The following is a 23267-nucleotide window of genomic DNA, read 5'->3' on the forward strand; positions in this document are numbered from 1 at the left end:
GAGTTGAACATGAGACAAAGATAGTGGATGAAATATTTTAAAAGATTATGAACTTCAGTTGATGTATCACCTTAGGAAGGCCAATGTAGTGGCAGACGCTTTGAGTAGGAAGTCCATCCACATGTCTAGTTAGATGGTGAAGGAGTTGGAGCTGGTTGAGAAATTCAGAGATTTGAATATGTATGTGGAGTTGGCTCAAGGCCACATTAGCTGTGGCATGATTACCATTGCTAGTGAGTTCTTGTAGCAAGTTGGTTTGAAGTAGTAGTAAGATTCGAAAGGTTTGAAGGTTCTTAATTTGTTGGATACAGAGAAAGTAGTTGGCTTTGAGATGGGTGAAGATGGGATTTGAGGTTTAAGGGCAGAATTTGCCTACCTCAAGATTCTAAGTATAGAGAGACATTGTTGAATATATGGCGGCCTGTCTGGCCTGTCAGAAGGCTAAGGTTGGACACCAGAAGTCTGGTGGTTTAATTGTAGATGATGGAGATCCTATAGTGGAAGTTGGATAGTATGACTATAGATTTCATTAATGGATTGCCTAAGTTGACTAGAAATAGTGATGCTATTTGAGTTGTGGTTGACAGATTGACCAAGTGTGCACATTTCTTGCCTGTCAATATCAAGTAATCCTTGGAGGAGTTGACACAGTTGTATGTGAAGGAAATAGTACGGTTGCACGGGGTGCCTTCCAGTATTATTTCAGATAGGGATCCGAGGTTCACTTCTAGATTTTTGGCAGAGTCTACACCAAGCCTTAGGCACGAGGTTGAGGTTGAGTTCTGCTTATCATCCACATCGAATGGTCAGTCAGAGAGGACGATTCAGTCCTTATTATTAGTATATTTCATAGCAATAGCTTTAATGCTAGTATCGAGATGACACCGTTTGAAGCCCTGTATGGTAAGAGGTGTAGGACTCCTCTATGTTGGTACCAAGATAGTGAATCAGTGGTTGTAGGGCTGGAGTTAGTCCTACAGACTACTAAGAAAGTAAAGTTGATTCAAGAAAGTTTGAAGACTGCCTAGAGTAGACAAAAGTCACATACTGATAAAAGGCGAAAGGCCTTTGGAGTTTTCTAGGAGGGGCATGTGTTTCATGTTTCTCAATTAAGGAAGTATGTCCATGACACGAGTCATGTAGTTGAGATGGGTGAGATTCAGGTTAAGGAGAACCTGACTTATGAGAAGAGACTGGTAGTTGTGATTGATTACAAGTTGAAGGAGTTGAGGGGCAAGTCCACTGGATTGGTGACTATCTTGTGGGATGCAACTACTGGTGAGATTACTTGGGAGAATGAGAAACTATGTAGAGAGCAGTATTCTTCTTTATTTCCAAGTAAGTCTATTTTCTGGGATGAAAATTCCTATTTGTTGGGGGGTATTGTAACGTAGCAAGTTGTTTTAAAAAGCCCAATATAGGTGATTTAGTAGCCCAGAACAGGCCGTTCCCAATCTGGAACAGGCTGTTCCAAGCTATTAAATTGACCTGTAATTCGTGGTTGAGAACGGGCCGTTCTGGAGGGAGAACGAGCCGTTCCAAACCCCAAAATGGGCCGTTCTGGAGGGAGTACGGGCCGTTCTGGAGGGAGTACGGGCCATTCTGGAGGGAGTACGGGCCGTTCTAGATGGAGAACGGGCCGTTCTGGATGAGTCCCAAAATGGGCCGTTCTGATTTCAGAACGGGCCATTCTGCATGTGATTTTTGTACGTGATGTGAGGGTGCAGAACGGGCCGTTCCGGATTTGGAACAGGTCGTTCTGGCCACTCCAAAACTTCTATAAATAGAGGTTGTGGGCAGTTGAGGAAGATGGAGGTTTTAGAGAAAAGTTCTAGAGAGAAGGACTCTGGACTAGAAAGCTTACTTTTGAAGGATTGAAGTTCCGGGTTGAGCTTCGGAAAGGGAATTCTGCTTCTTGGCTATTCTGAGCCAATCTTCAAGTAAGGGAAGCTAGATTGTAAAGATGTTGGTTGTATGTGAGTTGGGAACTCCTTCGGGTACTTAGGTTGATTAGTATGAGTTGTGTTATGCGAGGAAAATATTGTGTGTTGCTAATATATGATTAAATATTTATTAATGATGTTATTGGAGATGCATGTTGTAGTTAAATTGTGAAGTTATTTACAAGTTGTGTTGATCTATGATATTGTTAAAGCTAGTTGAAATTAAGTTGATAAAGTTGCTATATGTTATGTATGGACATGTATATGTTGTGAAGTGCATGATGATAATATTTTTAAGTTGTTAGAAAAGAGTTGCATAGTTGTATAATTGAATAAGAAGTTGTATAATTACATGGAGATGCATGTTGAGTATAAAGTTGTATGTTGTGCCATGTGTTGATAATGTATTGTGTTGTTTAAAGTTTAAATGAGATGTTGTGTTGTTAAAATGTGTTGTTAAACAATTTGTGATGAGTTGTTGTGTTGATAAACTATGTTGTTCAAGTTGAATGTTTATTTAGATGATGAGTTGAAAAGTTGCATGTTGTTTAAGTTGTTAAGTTGATTAAGTTGATTAAGTTGTGATGATAAGTTGTTGATCACTAGGAGTAGAGGAGATGTTTTCGAAGTTGCTCATCTCATTGTGTGGATTGAGATAGTTGTGGTGCTCTAAGAGCCCAATTTGTTGAAAACCCTCCTTGGGAAGTTGTCCCTTGGAGTGGACGTTGTGTTGTTCTCCTCTAGGACTTAGTTGATCCCGTGTGTGGGCAAGGTCGAGGCACACATGTATAAAGCGACCACGGTATAGGGGCCAGGCTGAGCTATACCGATTACAAGCGGCCAGATTTTTATTGTTGTAAAGTTGAAAAGTTGGGGACATATGGTGAAGATATATGTCCTATGTTGAGATACATAGTACTAAGGTGATAAGTTGAAAGTTGTTTTAAAGTTGAAAGTTGTTTTAAAGTTGAATCCCTTAGTACTGTGTGGGCGACATGGAAATAGTCGATCCGTGTCATGGTTGAATGACCAATTTGAGTAAGGTATCTAGTTAGAGATGTAGTATTTAACTAGGTACTGGAGGGTGCATGGTACTTAGAGGACAGTGGGTGGGCTAACTCCATATGTGGATTGGTGATGCTAGCTAAGGCCGTGGTAGGCTCATACCCAAACCCTTCTGTCCTGACCATAGTTTTAAAAACCGGACCGGTCATCGAACCGGTTAAGGTACGGGGTCAGTGGGTCAAAGGTTGAACCGGTGGGTCATTAGTTGAACCGCATGACTCGATTTTTATTTATTTTTATTAAAAAAATATTCATATTAAATATATTTTATACTTATAAATTTTAATAAATTCATATCTTATTTTAAATTTCAATTTTTCTATCTTATTTAAAATTATTTTTATTTTTATTTTGTAAAAAAATACAAAAAATTATATGTTAAACGGTATATTAATACAAATTAAAAATATAAATAATATGTACATATATAATATGCTAGCAATTAATATCACAAAATAATATATGTAATATTTACATACATATTATATTATTAAATATATAATTTAAAATTAATAATATACTATAAAAGTTATTTAAGTTGTATATATTGCAAACAAATATATTAGAACAAGTAGTCATTGTTATATTTAATAAGACTCCCTGCTTTTCCATTAAGAGATTCAATTTTCATTATTATTTTTGTGTTTTATGGTCCTTTAAAAAAATTTTAAAAAAAAAGAAAAAAAAGTGGTGGAATCGGTTCGTCGGTTGAACCGAAAAATTGACCGGTTCAGTCCGGTTTGAAACGGGTCGACTGCATAACCGATCCAACTTAAGATTCAGGCCGGCTGGACCACCAGTTCCCGGTCCAACCGGTCTGACCGGCCGGTTCAGTCCAGTTTTTAAATCACTGGTCCTGACAGTAGTACTAGACCTCCGAGTCTAAGTGGCACACATGAGAAATTGTCTATTGTTATCTATACCTGGTTCTCTTCGGAGTTCCTAACGTCGTTCTATACCTGACCTGGTTGAGATAGGTCAAATGTTTGATTCGGTAGGGTTTATGCCACCTAGACTGCTCAACCTCAGTTGTTGGAGATCTTCGAGTTGAAATGCGTGACGAAGCATAAGTTGTTGATGAGTTGATTTGTTGTTGATATGAGTTGTATATTTGTTGTTGTGTTTTTAAGTTGTGATTGTGTTGTATGTTGACTTTGTTGAGGATGATGATAGTGTTGTTATGTTGTAAGTTGAAATGATGTTAAGAAGTATAATATATATGTTGTTTGTCTCGTGTGTCGAATGCGAAGATGATTATATAGTTGTTATGTTGCATATTAAATTATTATAAGTTGTTTATTGTCTCTAGCTTACCCTTGCATGTTTCCATGTGGTTTGGACTGCGATGATCATACGTTGTATGAGAGCAGGGCAGGGATAGACTGGAGATAGCTGATAAAGGCCACAGGAGGTGCCTGGAGATGAAATTTTTTTTTTGTAGACTATCTTATAGTAGCATATTTTTGTTGTATATAATTGATTGTAGTTGGTTGCTTGATTAGTAACTTGTGTTGTAAATATTTTATTATACTATTTTAGTATATATATTTTAGTAGTGTGTAGTGTTATTCGTAGTGTGACGACCATGGCGGGTCGGTACACTTAGCACGGTCGGAAACGCGTCGCTGACGACACGCGACCGGTGACCAGCGACTGGCAGCCAGCGACGAGCGGCCGGCGTCGACAACCCTCCCCCTGACGTCCAGCAGCGACAACACACATGCTCAACGGAGGAAGAACCAGGTGAAAGAAGTTTTATCTATTTTTTTTTATTTTCAAAACCTCTGTCCATATTTCCCCTGGATCCAAATTGTACGGGTAGGGGCGTTCGGCCACCTCTGGTCGGCCGCTGAATGGCAGTACTTGGTGGCCGAACGGTAATCGGCCACCAGGACCGAACTATCATCACTCATTGCTCTTAACCCATGATTAGAGGTTAATCAGATGATTAAGGTGTATTACCTGATACGGTAAATACGTTGCAGGGCCCATGGGGTCCAGGCCCATAAATGTCAGTATAAATAGCTCAGGTCAAAAGGTAACGTCACTGTTCATTAATTATCCTAGATATCTGTGCGTGTCCTGACTTGAGCGTTGGAGTGCCTTTTGCAGGTACCAACCCCTCTATTCACATCAGATCGGAGCACTCGTTCGGCCTTCAGACTACAAGAAGATCATTGGTGTATCCCCTTTGTAGGTACATTTGGCGCCCACCGTGGAAAGTGGAGAATGTGTACTGATTATACTAACCTCAACAAAGCATGTCCTAAAGATGCCTACCCACTCCCGAACATAGATCGGTTAGTCGATGGCACCTCCGGCCATGGAATTTTAACTTTTCTTGACGCTTATTCAGGATATAACCAAATCCCCATGCATTCTCGAGATGAGGAGAAGACAACTTTCATAACTAACTCGGCCAATTACTGTTATCAGGTAATGCCTTTTGGGTTGAAAAATGCAGGGGCAACGTATCAAAGATTGATGAACAAAGTTTTTCAACACCAAATAGGTAGGAATATGGAGGTGTATGTGGATGATATGGTCGTTAAATCCAGAGACCTTGATCGACATATAGTGGACTTATCAGAGGTATTCCAACAGTTGCGCAAGTATGACATGAGGCTTAACCCGGAAAAGTGCGTGTTTGGAGTAGCAGGGGGAAAATTCCTCGGCTTCATGCTGTCGGCGAGGGGCATTGAAGCTAATCCTGATAAGTGCATGGCAATCATCAACATGGTAAGCCCTTAGAGCCTCAAACAAGTTCAACAGTTGGCAGGTCGACTCACAGCATTGTCACGATTCCTTCCATGTTTGGCCGAGATAACAAACCCAATTGTGAGATTGCTGAGAAAAACGAAAAAATTTGAATGGTCTATTGAGTGTGAAGAGGCTTTTCGGACTTTAAAGGAGCGTCTCGGCTCACCGCCCATACTCTCCAAGCCCGACCTTGAGCTACCAATTGTGGTTTACCTGTGCATATCAAACGATGAAACCAGTGCCGTTCTAGTTCAAGAAAGGGATAGACAACAACCCATCTACTTCATCAGTCGCATATTACAAGAGGCTGAGACAAGATACCAGCTTTTGGAAAAGGTGGCACTGGGACTGGTCCACACCGCTCGGCGCCTCAGGCAGTATTTTCAGAGTCACCGTGTCATCGTTCGAACCGACTTCCCGATAGCTAAGGTGTTGCGTAAACCTGAATTAGCAGGAAGGATGATGGCCTGGTCTATTGAGTTATCGGAGTTCGACGTTGGTTTTGAACCACGAGGGCCGATCAAATCCCAATACTTGGTGGATTTTGTTAATGAGTTGCAGCCAAAGGGTTACTTTGTGAATGATGTGTGGACAATGCATGTGGATGGTTCCTCAAACAACCAGGGTAGTGGAGCTGGTATAATCTTAGAAGGACCATCAGGACTGATTCTTGAGCAATCATTACAGTTCGCGTTCAAAGCTTCAAATAATCAAGCCGAATACGAAGCGTTGTTGGCAGGGTTAAGGCTGGCACGAGAAATCAGAGTTAGCCGAGTGGAATGCTGGACCGATTCAAAAGTTGTAGCCGAACAGGTGAATGATAATTTCCAAGTAAAAGATGCAAACTTGTTGAAATATTATCATTTGTTTCAGAGAATTCGTGATACGTTTGACGAAGTTCAAGTGAAGCATATGCCAAGAGCGCACAATGAAAGGGCGGATCAATTGGCTCGGTTAGCAAGCAGTACCCGAAAACCAGGACAGTTGAGAACCACGCTTCACTTAGACCTTGAAGCTCCAAGTGTGGCAACTGAATGTTTGGCAGTCGAGGAATCCACTCGAACATGGATTACTGATATGGTAGACCATCTTGAACATGGTAAAGTGTCGTCTGACCCAGCAGCTGCTAGAAAGCTCCGAAAGCAGGCTACTAGATATACAATGGTTGGAGGAGAGCTATATAGAAGGGGATTCTCGGTCCCCTTGTTGAAATGTGTTGATACAGAGGAGGCTGAATACATTTTGAGAGAAATGCATGAGGGGATATGCGGTTTTCACTCGGGAGGACGAACCCTGGCCACCAAGGTGCTTCGGGCAGGATACTATTGGCCTACTCTTGGGGATGATTGTGCAAAGTTTGTTAAGCATTGCACATCTTGTCAGCGACATGGTAACCTTATTCATGCTTCAGCGGAAGAACTTCATTGTATTAGTTTACCCTGGCCGTTTGCAATGTGGGGTATGGATATTCTTGGACCTTTCCCGACCGCCAAGGGTCAGTGCAAATTTTTGCTAGTTGCTGTAGATTACTTCACAAAATGGGTCGAGGCCGAACCACTTGCCAATATCACAGCTACTAATGTTCAAAAGTTTTTATGGAAGAACATTGTTACTCGTTTCGGTATTCCATATGCACTCATAACTGATAACGGCTTGCAATTCACTGATCAAAAACTCAATCGGTTTATTCAAGATCTTGGCATAAAACACAGATTTACGTCCGTAGAACATCCGCAATCCAACGGGCAAGCCGAAGCGGCTAACAAGGTGATCCTCACTGAATTAAAAAAGCGATTGGGAGCTGCCAAGGGAGCTTGGGCTGAGGAGTTGTTAGAAGTTCTTTGGGCTTATCGATGCACGCCTCAGTCCACAACTAAAGAGACACCTTTTCGGCTAACATATGGCACCGACGCCATGATTCCTGTCGAAGTTGGGGAACCATCCTTTCGGCGACAACATTTTGATGAGACTGCTAATGATGCATCACTCCGAGCCGAAGTCGATATGATTGACGAAGTTCGCAACAAGGCCTAGATAATAGCTGAAGCTTGCAAACAGCAAATGATCAGGCGATTCAATTCTAATCTCACTAAGAGAAGCTTCAAGGAAGGAGATTTGGTGTGGAGAGTACAAGGAACGGCAAGACGTAATCCACGTGAAAGCAAGTTGGCAGCAAATTGGGATTGTAACGACCCGCCATGGTCTCTACACTTAGTGGAATCGCACTACTACTAGTGAACTAAGGAAAATATTAAATTGGATAACTCATACATACAGGTATAGATAAGAATAAAAATAACCAAATTCTTTAAATACAAAATAAAATGCCATATATATATAGTCATCCCAAAAATAATATTTCCTAGTGCCGGTCAAACAGACAAAAATCGCTACCCAAAATGGTAACCCTAACACGAGGATCAAACTCCCCGTCTCGCAGCGGTCACCTCGACTCCAAGCTAGCCCTGATCTGCTCCCATACCAAGTATGATCATCGCAGTTCCACCACATGGAAACAGAAGGGTAAGCTAGAATTCACAAATGAATCATAATAATCTAGATTACACAATCGTATTCATAGAGTCACACCATACACTCTATCCAATACTACTCATGCATAAAATACAATCCACCAATCATGAAGTCAAACACCACACTTCATCATATTAATAATCATGCAATAAATGCATCTCATGACAGATATCAATGCATATCAATCATCTAATGCATCGTCACGCATACACCTAGGAGATCTCCACAACAATAGAGCTGTATAAGTGACATTCCATCCTACCGAAACCACCCCAACCGTTTTCACGCCCAATGCGCCCGCTCGGTCACAGCTAAACAGGATATATAATCCTCCCTCGGGTTTACTCGGATGATGTCACTTACACAATTGGAAGTCCAGATCCACCGTCAGGTATAGCACAGCTGGGTACGGGCTTACCACGACCTTGGCATGCATTAACCAAGTCAATTGTGGAGTTCGCCCACCGACTATCCGCAAGGATCCACGCACCTTCCCGAGTACTTGGTTAAGGGAATAACCCTCGACCTCATACCCCGCTCCAACACTAGCTAAGGACTTAGAGGAGACTCACCCAACCCAGTGGCCTATCTGAGCACCACTCTCCCAAATCCAGTGGACTCCCAGAGCACCACTCTCATATATCAGTGGTCTATCCAAGCACCACTCTCAAGAGACTCTATGTGAGCTCTTCCAGTTCGAAAATATTTTTCCTCTCCTCAAGTCCTAGGCTAGACTCATGCCATAGGCATCACATGCAATCATGCATCATACATCATAATGGTCTGCCCACCATCATGATCAACAATCATACACATGTCATAAGACATCACATGCAATAATGCATCATACATCATAATGGTCTGCCCACCATCATGATCAACAATCATACACATGTCATAAGACATCACATGCAATAATGCATCATACATCATAATGGTCTGCCCACCATTATGATCAACAATCATACTCATATGAACATATACGCATGTCATATCATATTCAAACATTCATACGTATCATCACAAAGCATACATATGAATCACACCTCACCATACATCATATATCATACATACATGATCTAAAACTTTAACTTTAAACATGCATAAGCATCAATTCATTCATAAACTTATTCACGCTCGGCGTAGCCTGAGCTCGCCCATCCTAATCCCAGCCTGAGAGTCCCAAGACTCATCCACGCCTAGCGCATTCAACCTGCGCCCGGCCTAAATTCCAATAACAGAGTTCACAAACTCTCATCCACACCAACAAATCCAGCCACATGCAAACACAAAATACAATGCATAGACTCCATACAACTTAAATAAACCTAGAATCAACATGCACCCATCTGATGCATCAAATTCACCAGAACCCCCATTTTTCCAAGACTTTGAACAATTAGCGAATTCTCCGATCCAGCCATGGATCCTCAACTTTCATGCATCCTCAACTTTCATGCATCAATTGAGTTTCTAAACTCACATGCAACTTAAATAACAAACATTCTAGCTTCCCTTACCTGAAGATTGGCTCAGATAGCCAAAGACTGAACAAAAGTATAATTTCCCCTCGAGGCTCAACTCGGAACTTCAGTCCTCCCAAAACAAGCTTTCTAATCTGAATTTCAAGAAAAGTCAGAAGGAGTTAGTGATCTAGAGGAGAAAAGGAGTCAAACAGAGAAATTTGGGAGAGAAAGGAGCTCACTGACCCAGAGACCTTCTCTCTAAAACTTCTCTCTAAAAACTCCAAAACTCCTGAAGGCCCCCAACCCCCTATTTATAGACTTTTGGATTGGCCCAGAACGGCCCGTACCGAATTCGGAACGGCCCGTTCCGAACTCCCAAATCACGCACAAAATTAACGCCCAGAACGGCCGGTTCTGAAATCAGAACGGCCCGTTCCGGAACTCATCCGGAACGGCCCGTTCTCCCTCCGGAACGGCCCGTTCTCCCTCCAGAACGTCCCGTTCTCCCTCCAGAACGGCCCGTTCTCCCTCCAGAACGGTCCGTTCTCCTTCCCAGAACGGCCCGTTCTCAACTACAATATGTAGTTCAATTCAGTAGCTTGGAACGGCCCGTTCCAGTTTGGGAACGGCCCGTTCTGGGCTACTGAATCAGCCTCTCTTTTTTTTTTTTTTTTTTTTTTTTTTTTTTTAACAATGTTACAATACTCCCCAACAAATAGGAATTTTCGTCCCCGAAAATAGGTCTACCTGAAGAGAGGAATGGATACTGTTCCTTGAATTGACTCTCCACCTCCCAGGTAACCTCACCAGTAGCTGCATCCCAAACAATTCTCACCAAGCTGATGGATTTGCCACAAAGCTTCTTCAACTTGTGATCAACCACAGCTACCGGTCTCTTCTCATAGGTCAAGTTCTCTCTAACTTGCACCTCATCCATCTCTACCACTTGACTCAGATCTGGGATTTACTTCCTCAACTATAAAATGTGAAACACATGCTCTCCCTCATCAAATTCTAGAGGTCTCCTCCTCTTATCGGCATAGGACTTTCATCAACTCTGGGTAGCCCTCAACCTTTGCTGAATTTATCTCACCATCTCAGTAGTCTGAAGAACTAACTCTGGACCAACCACTACTGGCTCACCCTCTTGATACCAACATAATGGAGTCATACACCTCCTGCCATATAAAGCCTCAAAAAGTGTCATGCCAATAATCAAGTGATAACTGTTATTATAAATAAACTTTACCAATGGTAACACCTCTTCCCAACTACCCAGATGATCCAACACATAAGCTCTCAAGAGATCCTCCATTGACTGAATTGTCCTCTCCGACTGACCATCTATCTGTGGATGATAAACAGAGCTCAACCTCAACCTTGTTCCCAAAGCCTGATGCAGAGTCTGCCCACCGGGAAGTAAACCTTGGATCTCTGTTAGAGATAATACTGTAAGACACTCCATGCAACCGTATTATCTCTCTGATATACAACTGTGCAAGCCTCTCCAAGGACCACCTCTTGATAGGAAGAAAGTGCGCACACTTTAACAACCTATCAACAATCACTCAGATAGAGTCACTGTTCCTAGCTATCCTAGGCAACTCAACCACAAAGTCCTTAGTGACACTATCACACTTCCACTTGAGAATCTCCATCAGCATTAAGCTCAAAGCACTAAGCTCAAAAACAACTGCCCTCTTAATACCAAGCAATCCCAAAATCCTCAACAATTCTAGATCATGTAATTGCTTAGTTCCCACCTGTCTTAAGAAATCATTAGTTATGGTGATCATACCACAACTAATGTGATCTTGGACAACCTCCACTTCTAGTCTCAAATCTCTAAACTACTCAATCAGCTCCAAGTCCTTAATCAACATAACCGACACATGAATGAATTTCCTACTCAATACATTTGCTACCACACTCGCCTTTCCAGGATATACATCAACTTTGAAATCAAAATCCTTTAGGAATTCCATCCACCTCCTCTGCCTCATATTCAAACTCCTTTTTATCCTTAAATACATTGAATCTCGCATCATACAGATAGTGCCTCCACGACTTCAAGGCAACCACCATAGCTGCAAGCTCCAAATCATGAGTAGGATAATTCCTCTCATGAGTCTTATGTTGCCTCGAAGCATACACTACTATTCTTCCTTCCTGTATCAACACACAGCCCAACCCCTGGTGAAAAGCATCACAACACACATCAAAATACTCACCAGTATTAGGTAACACCAAAACTGGAGAAGTATTCAATCACTCCTTCAATTCCTGAAAACTCTGCTCACAAGCATCCATCCAAACTAAAAGCTGATCTTTCCAAGTCAGTTAAGTCAAAGGCATTACTATTCGAGAGAAACTCTTCATGAATCTCTGATAGTTACCCATTAACCCAACAAAACTCCTAATCCCCGTAACAGTCCTCTGACGCTCCCACTGGATCACAGCCCCCACCTTGGCTGGATCTCCTGTAATCCCCTCTATCGATATCACATGCCCCAAATCTCACCTCAGACAGTCAAAACTCACCCTTGGACAACTTGGCATACAACTACCTCTCTCTCAGTACCTGTAAAACCAACCTCAAATGCTCATAGTGATCCTCCAAAGATTTAGAATACACCAATATATCATCAAAACATCGAAGCTCCCCTCAGTGGATCCATCAACTCATCAATTCTCAAAAGCGGATACCTATTCCTTATCGTCAATTTATTCAGTTACCGATTGCCGATAATCACACAAATGGGCCCCACCATCTTTCTCTACTAACAGTACCAAGGCACCCCAAGGAGAAACATTGGACCTCACTACTATTTTTCCAACAAATCCTCGATCTGTTTCTTCAGCTTTACCAACTTAGCTTGAACCATCCTATAAGAAGCCACTGATACCGATCTTGCACCCAATACCAGGTCAATGCTAAATACAACATCACGCATAGGTAACAATCCCGACACATCATCTGGGAACACCTCAGGAAACTCACTGACAATCTCAATCCCAGTGATGGCCCTCTCCATCTCAATCATTCAAAACGACAAACAACATGAAGCACTCAGCTCCATCTTTCATCAACTACTCAGCCTGACCCGCTGACAACAACACCTCATCCTCCAACTGAGGAAATACCAATCTTCTCCGAGCACAATCTATAAGGATGTGATGGACAGATAACCAATCCATCCCTAAGATTATGTTAATATCTATCATGAGCAACCCAATCAGGTTCACTCAGAACCTCCTACCAAAACACCTCTATTAGGAATCTCACACACATCTCCAATGTCATTAAAGAAATTGAAGCCAGAGTAGATACATACAAAACAACGTGCCCTGCAAACACCAACAACCCAATCTCCCCACACAATCAACAAAAATAAATGAATGTGTGGCACCAGAATCGAACAAAAATAAAACATCCTCACCTGTTACCTTCCCTATCCCCTTCACCAAGTCTGATGAAGTGGAAGCCTCTGCACCTGATAATGTAAACACTATCCCCGCAGTTGTAGGTCTAGGTGGCCTCGGGGCACTCCCAGATGAAGTCGGCGGTGTTTGACAATCTCTAGAGATGTGGTCTGGCCTACCACATCTGAAGCAAACATTCCCCGGATGAGAACAATCTCTAACCATATGTGCTCTTCCACATCTGTAGTACCGCACCGACTGTGCTCCGCCCTGAGCAGTAATAGGTCGAGGTCCTCTACTAACAGCTCCTCTCTGAGACTATACCGGTCTGTCATAGGGTCCCCTCTACTGGCCTCCCCTCCTGAACTCTAGCAGCCTTACCATTGTTACTACCACCCTCCAAACTCTCAACAGTCTTTGCCTTCTCAACAAAGGCAGGAAACTCCACTATGGACATAGGGACTATGACCCTCTTCAGCTCGTGCCTCAATCCCTCTGCAAACTTTCTACATCTCCAAGCCTCAGATATGGCCTGAGAGTAGAAACAAGTTAAATGCTCAAACCTCATAGCATAATCTAGAACAGACAGGCTCTCTTAATGCAATCCCTATCAACAGGTACACTCCTGTTCTCTAACATTTGTTTGGTGTCTCTCCACCAGTACTCAGCCTCGCCTGCCAGTATACATATTGCATAGGCCAACTTCCTTTCCTCAGAAGATCTCAAAACACTGAAGATCTTCTCCATCTCACACAACCACTAATATGCCACATCAAGATCTGAATCCCCCTTGAACTGAAGAAGCTAACATCTCCTAAACTCTGCCTGAGAGACCACCGGTCTAGCTGCCTCAACCGCAGCTCTACCCACCTCCATCTAAGCAAAGTAAGCATTTTACTATTGCATCACTATGGCCATCATCTCCATAGTTCTAGCGATATGATCAAACTGAGACCTCACCATACTAAAAGAATTCAAACATTCTTTTACTAACACTTTACCACTACAACTCACCAAAATTAACACATATCAAAGATATGACACAACAGAAACATAGAAGGATTACTCCCCACAGAGCATCCTAACAGACTCGACCGGCTCTGATACCATAAAAGTGTAACGACCCGCCATGGTCTCTACACTTAGTGGAATCGCACTACTACTAGTGAACTAAGGAAAATATTAAATTGGATAACTCATACATACAGGTATAGATAAGAATAAAAATAACCAAATTCTTTAAATACAAAATAAAATGCCATATATATATAGTCATCCCAAAAATAATATTTCCTAGTGCCGGTCAAACAGACAAAAATTGCTACCCAAAATGGTAACCCTAACACGAGGATCAAACTCCCCGTCTCGCAGCGGTCACCTCGACTCCAAGCTAGCCCTGATTTGCTCCCATACCAAGTACGATCATCGCAGTTCCACCACATGGAAACAGAAGGGTAAGCTAGAATTCACAAATGAATCATAATAATCTAGATTACACAATCGTATTCATAGAGTCACACCATACACTCTATCCAATACTACTCATGCATAAAATACAATCCACCAATCATGAAGTCAAACACCACACTTCATCATATTAATAATCATGCAATAAATGCATCTCATGACAGATATCAATGCATATCAATCATCTAATGCGTCGTCACGCATACACCTAGGAGATCTCCACAACAATAGAGCTGTATAAGTGACATTCCATCCTACCGAAACCACCCCAACCGTTTTCACGCCCAATGCGCCCGCTCGGTCACAGCTAAACAGGATATATAATCCTCCCTCGGGTTTACTCGGATGATGTCACTTACACAATTGGAAATCCAGATCCACCGTCAGGTATAGCACAGCTGGGTACGGGCTTACCACGACCTTGGCATGCATTAACCAAGTCAATTGTGGAGTTCGCCCACCGACTATCCGCAAGGATCCACGCACCTTCCCGAGTACTTGGTTAAGGGAATAACCCTCGACCTCATACCCCGCTCCAACACTAGCTAAGGACTTAGAGGAGACTCACCCAACCCAGTGGCCTATTTGAGCACCACTCTCCCAAATCCAGTGGCCTCCCAGAGCACCACTCTCATATATCAGTGGTCTATCCAAGCACCACTCTCAAGAGACTCTATGTGAGCTCTTCCAGTTCGAAAATATTTTTCCTCTCCTCAAGTCCTAGGCTAGACTCATGCCATAGGCATCACATGCAATCATGCATCATACATCATAATGGTCTGCCCACCATCATGATCAACAATCATACACATGTCATAAGACATCACATGCAATAATGCATCATACATCATAATGGTCTGCCCACCATCATGATCAACAATCATACACATGTCATAAGACATCACATGCAATAATGCATCATACATCATAATGGTCTGCCCACCATTATGATCAACAATCATACTCATATGAACATATACGCATGTCATATCATATTCAAACATTCATACGTATCATCACAAAGCATACATACATATGAATCACACCTCACCATACATCATATATCATACATACATGATCTAAAACTTTAACTTTAAACATGCATAAGCATCAATTCATTCATAAACTTATTCACGCTCGGCGTAGCCTGAGCTCGCCCAGCCTAATCCCAGCCTGAGAGTCCCAAGACTCATCCACGCCTAGCGCATTCAACCTGCGCCCGGCCTAAATTCCAATAACAGAGTTCACAAACTCTCATCCACACCAACAAATCCAGCCACATGCAAACACAAAATACAATGCATAGACTCCATACAACTTAAATAAACCTAGAATCAACATGCACCCATCTGATGCATCAAATTCACCAGAACCCCCATTTTTCCAAGACTTTGAACAATTAGCGAATTCTCCGATCCAGCCATGGATCCTCAACTTTCATGCATCAATTGAGTTTCTAAACTCACATGCAACTTAAATAACAAACATTCTAGCTTCCCTTACCTGAAGATTGGCTCAGATAGCCAAAGACTGAACAAAAGTATAATTTCCCCTCGAGGCTCAACTCGGAACTTCAGTCCTCCCAAAACAAGCTTTCTAATCTGAATTTCAAGAAAAGTCAGAAGGAGTTAGTGATCTAGAGGAGAAAAAGAGTCAAACAGAGAAATTTGGGAGAGAAAGGAGCTCACTGACCCATAGACCTTCTCTCTAAAACTTCTCTCTAAAAACTCCAAAACTCCTGAAGGCCCCCAACCCCCTATTTATAGACTTTTGGATTGGCCCAGAACGGCCCGTACCGAATTCGGAACGGCCCGTTCCGAACTCCCAAATCACGCACAAAATTAACGCCCAGAACGGCCGGTTCTGAAATCAGAACGGCCCGTTCCGGAACTCATCCGGAACGGCCCGTTCTCCCTCCGGAACGGCCCGTTCTCCCTCCAGAACGTCCCGTTCTCCCTCCAGAACGGCCCGTTCTCCCTCCAGAACGGTCCGTTCTCCTTCCCAGAACGGCCCGTTCTCAACTACAATATGTAGTTCAATTCAGTAGCTTGGAACGGCCCGTTCCAGTTTGGGAACGGCCCGTTCTGGGCTACTGAATCAGCCTCTCTTTTTTTTTTTTTTTTTTTTAACAATGTTACAGGGATGGTCCATTTCGGATCCGACACAGCCTCGACAATGGCGCATATAAACTTGAAGAGCTCTCGGGCAAAGTCATCCCAAGGACTTGGAACGCGTCGCATTTGAAAACATACTATAGTTAGTTTTTGTAATATGATGGCAAACAATGTAATCACAGAAGTGCACTCTTTTCCTTGATCAGTTTTTTCTCCCCTTATAAAAATGTGAAAAGGGGTTTTGGCTGGCAAGGTTTTTAATGAGGCACATAACCAATGAAATACAATTCAATTCTTCCCTCTCATACTCAGTCCTACATTCAAACACGCAAAAAGGCTTCCCTCCCGAGTTGTTCAACTCGGCCAAGGATGTGCCTTCGGCAAATCGCGCAAAAAGGCTTCCCTCCCGAGTTGTTCAACTCGGCCAAGGATGTGCCTTCGGAAAATCGCGCAAAAAGGCTTCCCTCCCGAGTTGTTCAACTCGGCCAAGGATGTGCCTTCGGAAAATCGCGCAAAAAGGCTTCCCTCCCGAGTTGTTCAACTCGGCCAAGGATGTGCCTTCGGAAAATCGCGCAAAAAGGCTTCCCTCCCGAGTTGTTCAACTCGGCCAAGGATGTGCCTTCGGAAAATCGCGCAAAAAGGCTTCCCTCCCGAGTTGTTCAACTCGGCCAAGGATGTGCCTTCGGAAAATCGCGCAAAAAGGCTTCCCTCCCGAGTTGTTCAACTCGGCCAAGGATGTGCCTTCGGCAAATCGCACAAAAAGGATTCCCTCCCGAGTTGTTCAACTCGGCCAAGGATGTGCCTTCGAAAAATCGCGCAAAAAGGCTTCCCTCCCGAGTTGTTCAACTCGGCCAAGGATGTGCCTTCGGAAAATCGCGCAAAACGGCTTCCCTCCCAAGTTGATCAACTCGGCCAAGGATGTGCCTTCGGAGTGACTCCACTCGGTCTTGCCAAGAAAACAACGCAATTCCGAGTGACTCCATTCGGTCTTGCCAAGAAAACAACGTAATTCCGAGTGACTCCACTCGGTCTTGCCAAGAAAACAACGCAATTCCGAGTGACTCCATTCGGTCTTGCCAAGAAAACAACGTAATTCCGAGACACTCCATTCGGTCTTGCCAAGAAAACAACGCAATTTCGAGTGACTCCATTCGGTCTTGCCAAGAAAACAACGTAATTCCGAGTGACTCCACTCGGTCTTGCCAAGAAAACAACGCAATTCCGAGTGACTCCATTCGGTCTTGCCAAGAAAACAACGTAATTCCGAGTGACTCCACTCGGTCTTGCCAAGAAAACAACGCAATTCCGAGTGACTCCACTCGATCTTGCCAAGAAAACAATGCAATTCCGAGTGACTCCACTCGGTCTTGCCAAGAAAACAACGCAATTCCGAGTGACTCCATTCGGTCTTGCCAAGAAAACAATGTAATTCCGAGTGACTCCACTCGGTCTTGCCAAGAAAACAACGCAATTCCGAGTGACTCCACTCGGTCTTGCCAAGAAAACAACGCAATTTCGAAACACTCCACTCGGTCTTGCCAAGAAAACAACGCAATTCCGAGTGACTCCACTCGGTCTTGCCAAGAAAACAATGCAATTCCGAAACACTCCACTTGGTCTTTCCAAGAAAACAACGCAATTCCAAGTGACTCCACTCGGTCTTGCCAAGAAAACAACGTAATTCCGAGACACCCCGCTCGGTCTTGCCAAGAGAGCAACGTAATCCCGAGCCATTCCACTCGGCCTTGCTCAAAAAGTTATGCAATTCTGAATACCTCCACTCGGTTTTCTTTTAGCTTACAAATGGTTTCATTTTTACAAGTAAATGATATTACGTAAGTCTTCTATGCAAGTTTGACCAATACTTTGAATGAGGAAATATTATAGACAAGAGGCAATTTCATTTCATTTGCAAAAGGGAAGAGGCTCTATCGGCCTCCGATCTATACTTCAAATAAAAGTTAAAAATTATATGAGACCTAGCAAAAACTACGCTACTCTTGGGGTGGATCAGATTGAACGGCAGTTTCGGGATTTCCCTCGGCATCATTCTCATTCTCGGGATTCTCCTCGTCGAGGGTGTTCTCCTCAGAAGTTTCAACATCATTTTCCGGCTGGGGGGCAGCAGTCGGTTCAGTAGCATCTGGATCGGCTCCCTGAGGCATATCGGCAAAAGACATCAGTGACCCTTGATAAAAATCTTGGGTCATATCAAACTCGAAGCCCTCTTCAAATTGGCCGAAATGCTTAGCCTGCCGAACCGCGTGCTGAAACCCGGCTTCATGTTGAGCAACAATCTTCTCCTTAGCCTGCTCCTTAAGACGGTTATACGCGGCTTGAGCTTCATCCAGTCGGCGATGCTCCTCATTAGCTGCCTTTTGAAGGTCAAGGCGAAGAGTGTCATTGTCTCGCCGAACAACATACAACTCGGCTGACAATTCTCGATTTTTGGCCGTTACTCCTTCATTCACTACAATCGCCTCGGCCGCAGTCTTCTCGGCTTCCTCTAGACTTTGCTTTAAGAGCGTCACCTCGCCGATAGGCTCCATAGCTAGGTGATGAGCTAGTGCCAAGGAGCGAGTTTGTACCTCGCAGAAAAGTCTCCATTTGGCCCTCACGTCCAAGGTAGCCAAGAACTCCTGCCCGAACGGAGACACCATGTCTGGCCGAATCACTGCCTCGGCTGAGGCGTCATCGCTTAGAAAAGCCCGAGACATTAATTGGGGAGGCACCACAATCACGGTCCGATTAGGCGAAGCTTCGGGAACTGATTTCGCCTTCTTTGCGTGCTCTTGCCTTTCGCCAGAATTCTTTCTTTTTGAACGGTCCCGATTGACATCTTTTCCCTTCTTGGTCTTCTTTTTCTTACGTTCAGGAGAAGGGGGAGCTCAATCATCATCATTGGGTCGAGGGGTGCGTGCAGCAGCCGACGTGCCTACCCCCCCAGATTGCCGAACTTGCTTCACCCGAGCAGCAAGTAGGTGGCGTATGTCCAGCTTATCGGCACCACTGGTAACCATGATTCCTGCAAAAAGGGTTGAGTAAAAATCAATAGGAATTAAGTTTACGAGTGTAGTAGGACAAATAGCATACTTATCAGGTCATTCCACCAACGCGAAGACTCAACCAAGTTAATTAAAGACCTGGTCGGCAAGCGCCGAGGAAGACGAAGTAACAACTTCAAGTCCTCCCGCTCTTCGGTCGTCAGCATTTTCTTCGGCACTACGTCGTACGGCCGAGGGGCTCGAGTCCAGTACAGAGGAAACAAGGGCTTCTCGTCCTTGTCAAAGAAAAAGCGTCGTCCATTAGGCCTGATGGTCACTCGGAAAAATCCAGCCTTGAAATTTTTGTACGACGAAGTGAAGCTATCCAATAGTAGTCGATCGCCTATTCGGCTTAAGGAATGCCACTTCGCCAGTATAGAAGGCCAGGACGAGTAGAAATATAGAAAGAGGAGCGGAGAAGGCTTAATGTTGACACACTTACATAAATGTTTGAAACCTTGCAATTGCGCCCAGCTGTTCGGGTGCAATTGGGTAGGGGCAACATTCAGCACCCTCAACACCCCCATAGTAAATTCATCAAACGGCAGCTTGACTTTGAGATCCCGAATGAGGCAGTCGTACATATAAAACGATTCCATCTTCGCACCACTTTGATCAAGACAAACCGTATCCGGGTTCGGAAAGGCATTATTCCGGCATGACCGAACCCCAATCGGATAGGGTTCCTCGGCAGCGCCAAAATTCAAGCAATTGGTGTAATCCAACAAGTTGGTAATCATGCCCGTGTCTCGGTAACGCGAGTAATAGGAGGTTACCTCCCCGTTTACCCACTCATAACCTGGCACTTCGGATGGACCGTACCGCTGCCGATTCGATACACGCTTTGTCTTTTGTTGGACCTCTTCACTCCCACTAGTAGAAGTCTCTCCTGATGAAGAAGCACTTTCATCCGGCCTTTCTGCATCAGTAGGGGACCGAACCGTGCTAGAACGACTCGAGGCGTTGGACGAAGACCCCTCAGACGCAGACGACCGAGAGCTGCTGGCCGAAGAGCTCGATGAAGTATTAGACATGACGATAAAAACTTACCAATTTCTTCTCAAAACCACAATCGTTCTTCGGATCGGCTTCTCAAACCTTCGGCTACCACAATTCGGATGAGAGCAATACGTGCGAATGGCCCTACCACTCAACCTATTTATAAGCTCAAATAGAGGCGGGAAAATTCATGTTTTAAGAGAAGATGTAACCGTTCGATCTCCGAGATCTAACGGTTACAATTACGCAACCGTTCACTTTACCCTGGCAACCGTCCTCGTTTTACCCTTGAAGAAAGCCTCACCTTCCTTCAAGGCTGAGGGGCAGTGTACGGGTAGGGGCGTTCGGCCACCTCTGGTCGGCCGCCGAATGGCAGTACTTGGTGGCCGAACGGCAATCGGCCACCAGGACCGAACTATCATCACTCATTGCTCTTAACCCATGATTAGGGGTTAATCAGATGATTAAGGTGTATTACCTGATACGGTAAATACGTTGCAGGGCCCATGGGGTCCAGGGCCCATAAATGTCAGTATAAATAGCTCAGGTCAAAAGGTAACATCACTGTTCATTAATTATCCTAGATATCTGTGCGTGTCCTGACTTGAGCGTTGGAGTGCCTTTTGCAGGTACCAACCCCTCTATTCACATCGGATCGGAGCACTCGTTCGGCCTTCAGACTACAAGAAGATCATTGGTGTATCCTCGTTGTAGGTACACAAATCAACCAATCAAACTTCTCTTTTTCAAATTTCTCGGTACTAAGCACTGTTCCTTCTACAAACAACAGAAAAAAAATATTTAAGAAATTAAGTTATTACGTAAGATCACTCCAGTAAAATTTTCTTATAATGACCATTACTTATTCTTAAGCAACAAGCACCTCATTGGAGGTCCTCTTAAATTAGAAGTGCACCTCATACAGTTAAATGAATAAGCCAAAAATACATGATCCGTCTCAATCTCATTCTAAGCCAGTTGGTAGACATGGAAGCGAAAGGATGACGTAATCCGGGACAATGTAACAGAGAAAGTGGCTTTGGTGGATTAGTTACAGACATGACAAAAATCTTTCAAACTTTTTTCTGCTTGTTCTTAACTTCTTATCCCCAATTTCTTAATTTTTTTACTAAATAATTATTCTATAAACCTATAATTAGGCTGAGTGTTAGAACAAATATCACGGATAATTATTCCATAGTTTTAATTAATGTTTGAGCCGCATGATTCTCTTTTTTATTATTTTTTTAAAAGAATATTCATATTATATTATAGTTATAAATTTTAATAAATTTTTTATTATATTTTAAATTTAAGCTCTCAAAATAAATTGACAAAATAATATAATAGAATAACTAATTTTAAATTATTGAAAGCGTATAAATTAATATATTTAAATTAAAAATATATTATATCAACGTGATGGACTTTGGCCCTGTTCTTACCGGGGTTTTTTTTTTTTTTTCTAAACCAAACAAAGCCTTAAGGAAACGATTAATATTTGCTTTGTTGATGAAGAAAAGTAATAAAAATGGGAGTCCCATGCTATTTTGAATGAAAATCAACTTGCCGACAGTTGTGCATGATACATTATTGTCTCCCCTTATCCTTTGGTTATTTTTGTACAATATTATTTTTGTTACACCATCTCGTTTTAACTTTGATATACATATGAAAAATGCTAGATCCTCATAATGCATATTTCTGTTTTTCATTTATTTTTTTCTTTAAAATGGACAAAGTGTTGAGCAGGATATGGTACATATTAAAATAATTTTGTTAAAAAACTAACTTTAAAGTTATTTTAAGACATTTTAATTAAACATAATTAAATATATAAAATAATTAAATATTTAATATCTTATCTTATTTGTGGAAAAAAGATAAATACTATAAAGAAGGTAAATAGTATATATAAAAAAATTTCATGATTTTTGTAATGAAGTAATAATTCTTGTTAGACTGAGTACAAAGAACAATTACATGGAAATGAGTATTTTTCTATCGGTTCGTCTCAACTACCAAGACTACATCAAGTTCTCAATCTAATAAGATTGAGTTCTACTATTTTTAAACAAAGATACAAATATTCTTTCAACATATCATTTTTGACTCAATTTTAAGTATTCTTTAACTTGTCATTTTAAATAACTATCTAAATATTCTTTTAACAATGAACCTTTTTTATATATGTATATCTTTCTCAAGCTTTGAATCTTCATAGTTTATAGAAGATGACCATTGTAACACTTTAAGTACAACTCACAATTTTATTTTATCTATCTTCATCGTCTTTTCTTGTGATGACAGATAACCATTTTAATGCGAGCATTAATTATATTTCACCAAATGGTATCTTTTATGTGATCGAAAAAATTACTTATCATGTGAAATAGAACTTGTAGAGGTAATATCAACACAGTGTAACAACAATGATTTTATCTATTTTTCTCT

This window comes from Cajanus cajan, chromosome 5 (genome assembly GCF_000230855.2).
Source record: "Cajanus cajan strain Asha chromosome 5, NIPB_CcT2T_4, whole genome shotgun sequence".
Classification (NCBI taxonomy): Eukaryota; Viridiplantae; Streptophyta; class Magnoliopsida; order Fabales; family Fabaceae; genus Cajanus; species Cajanus cajan.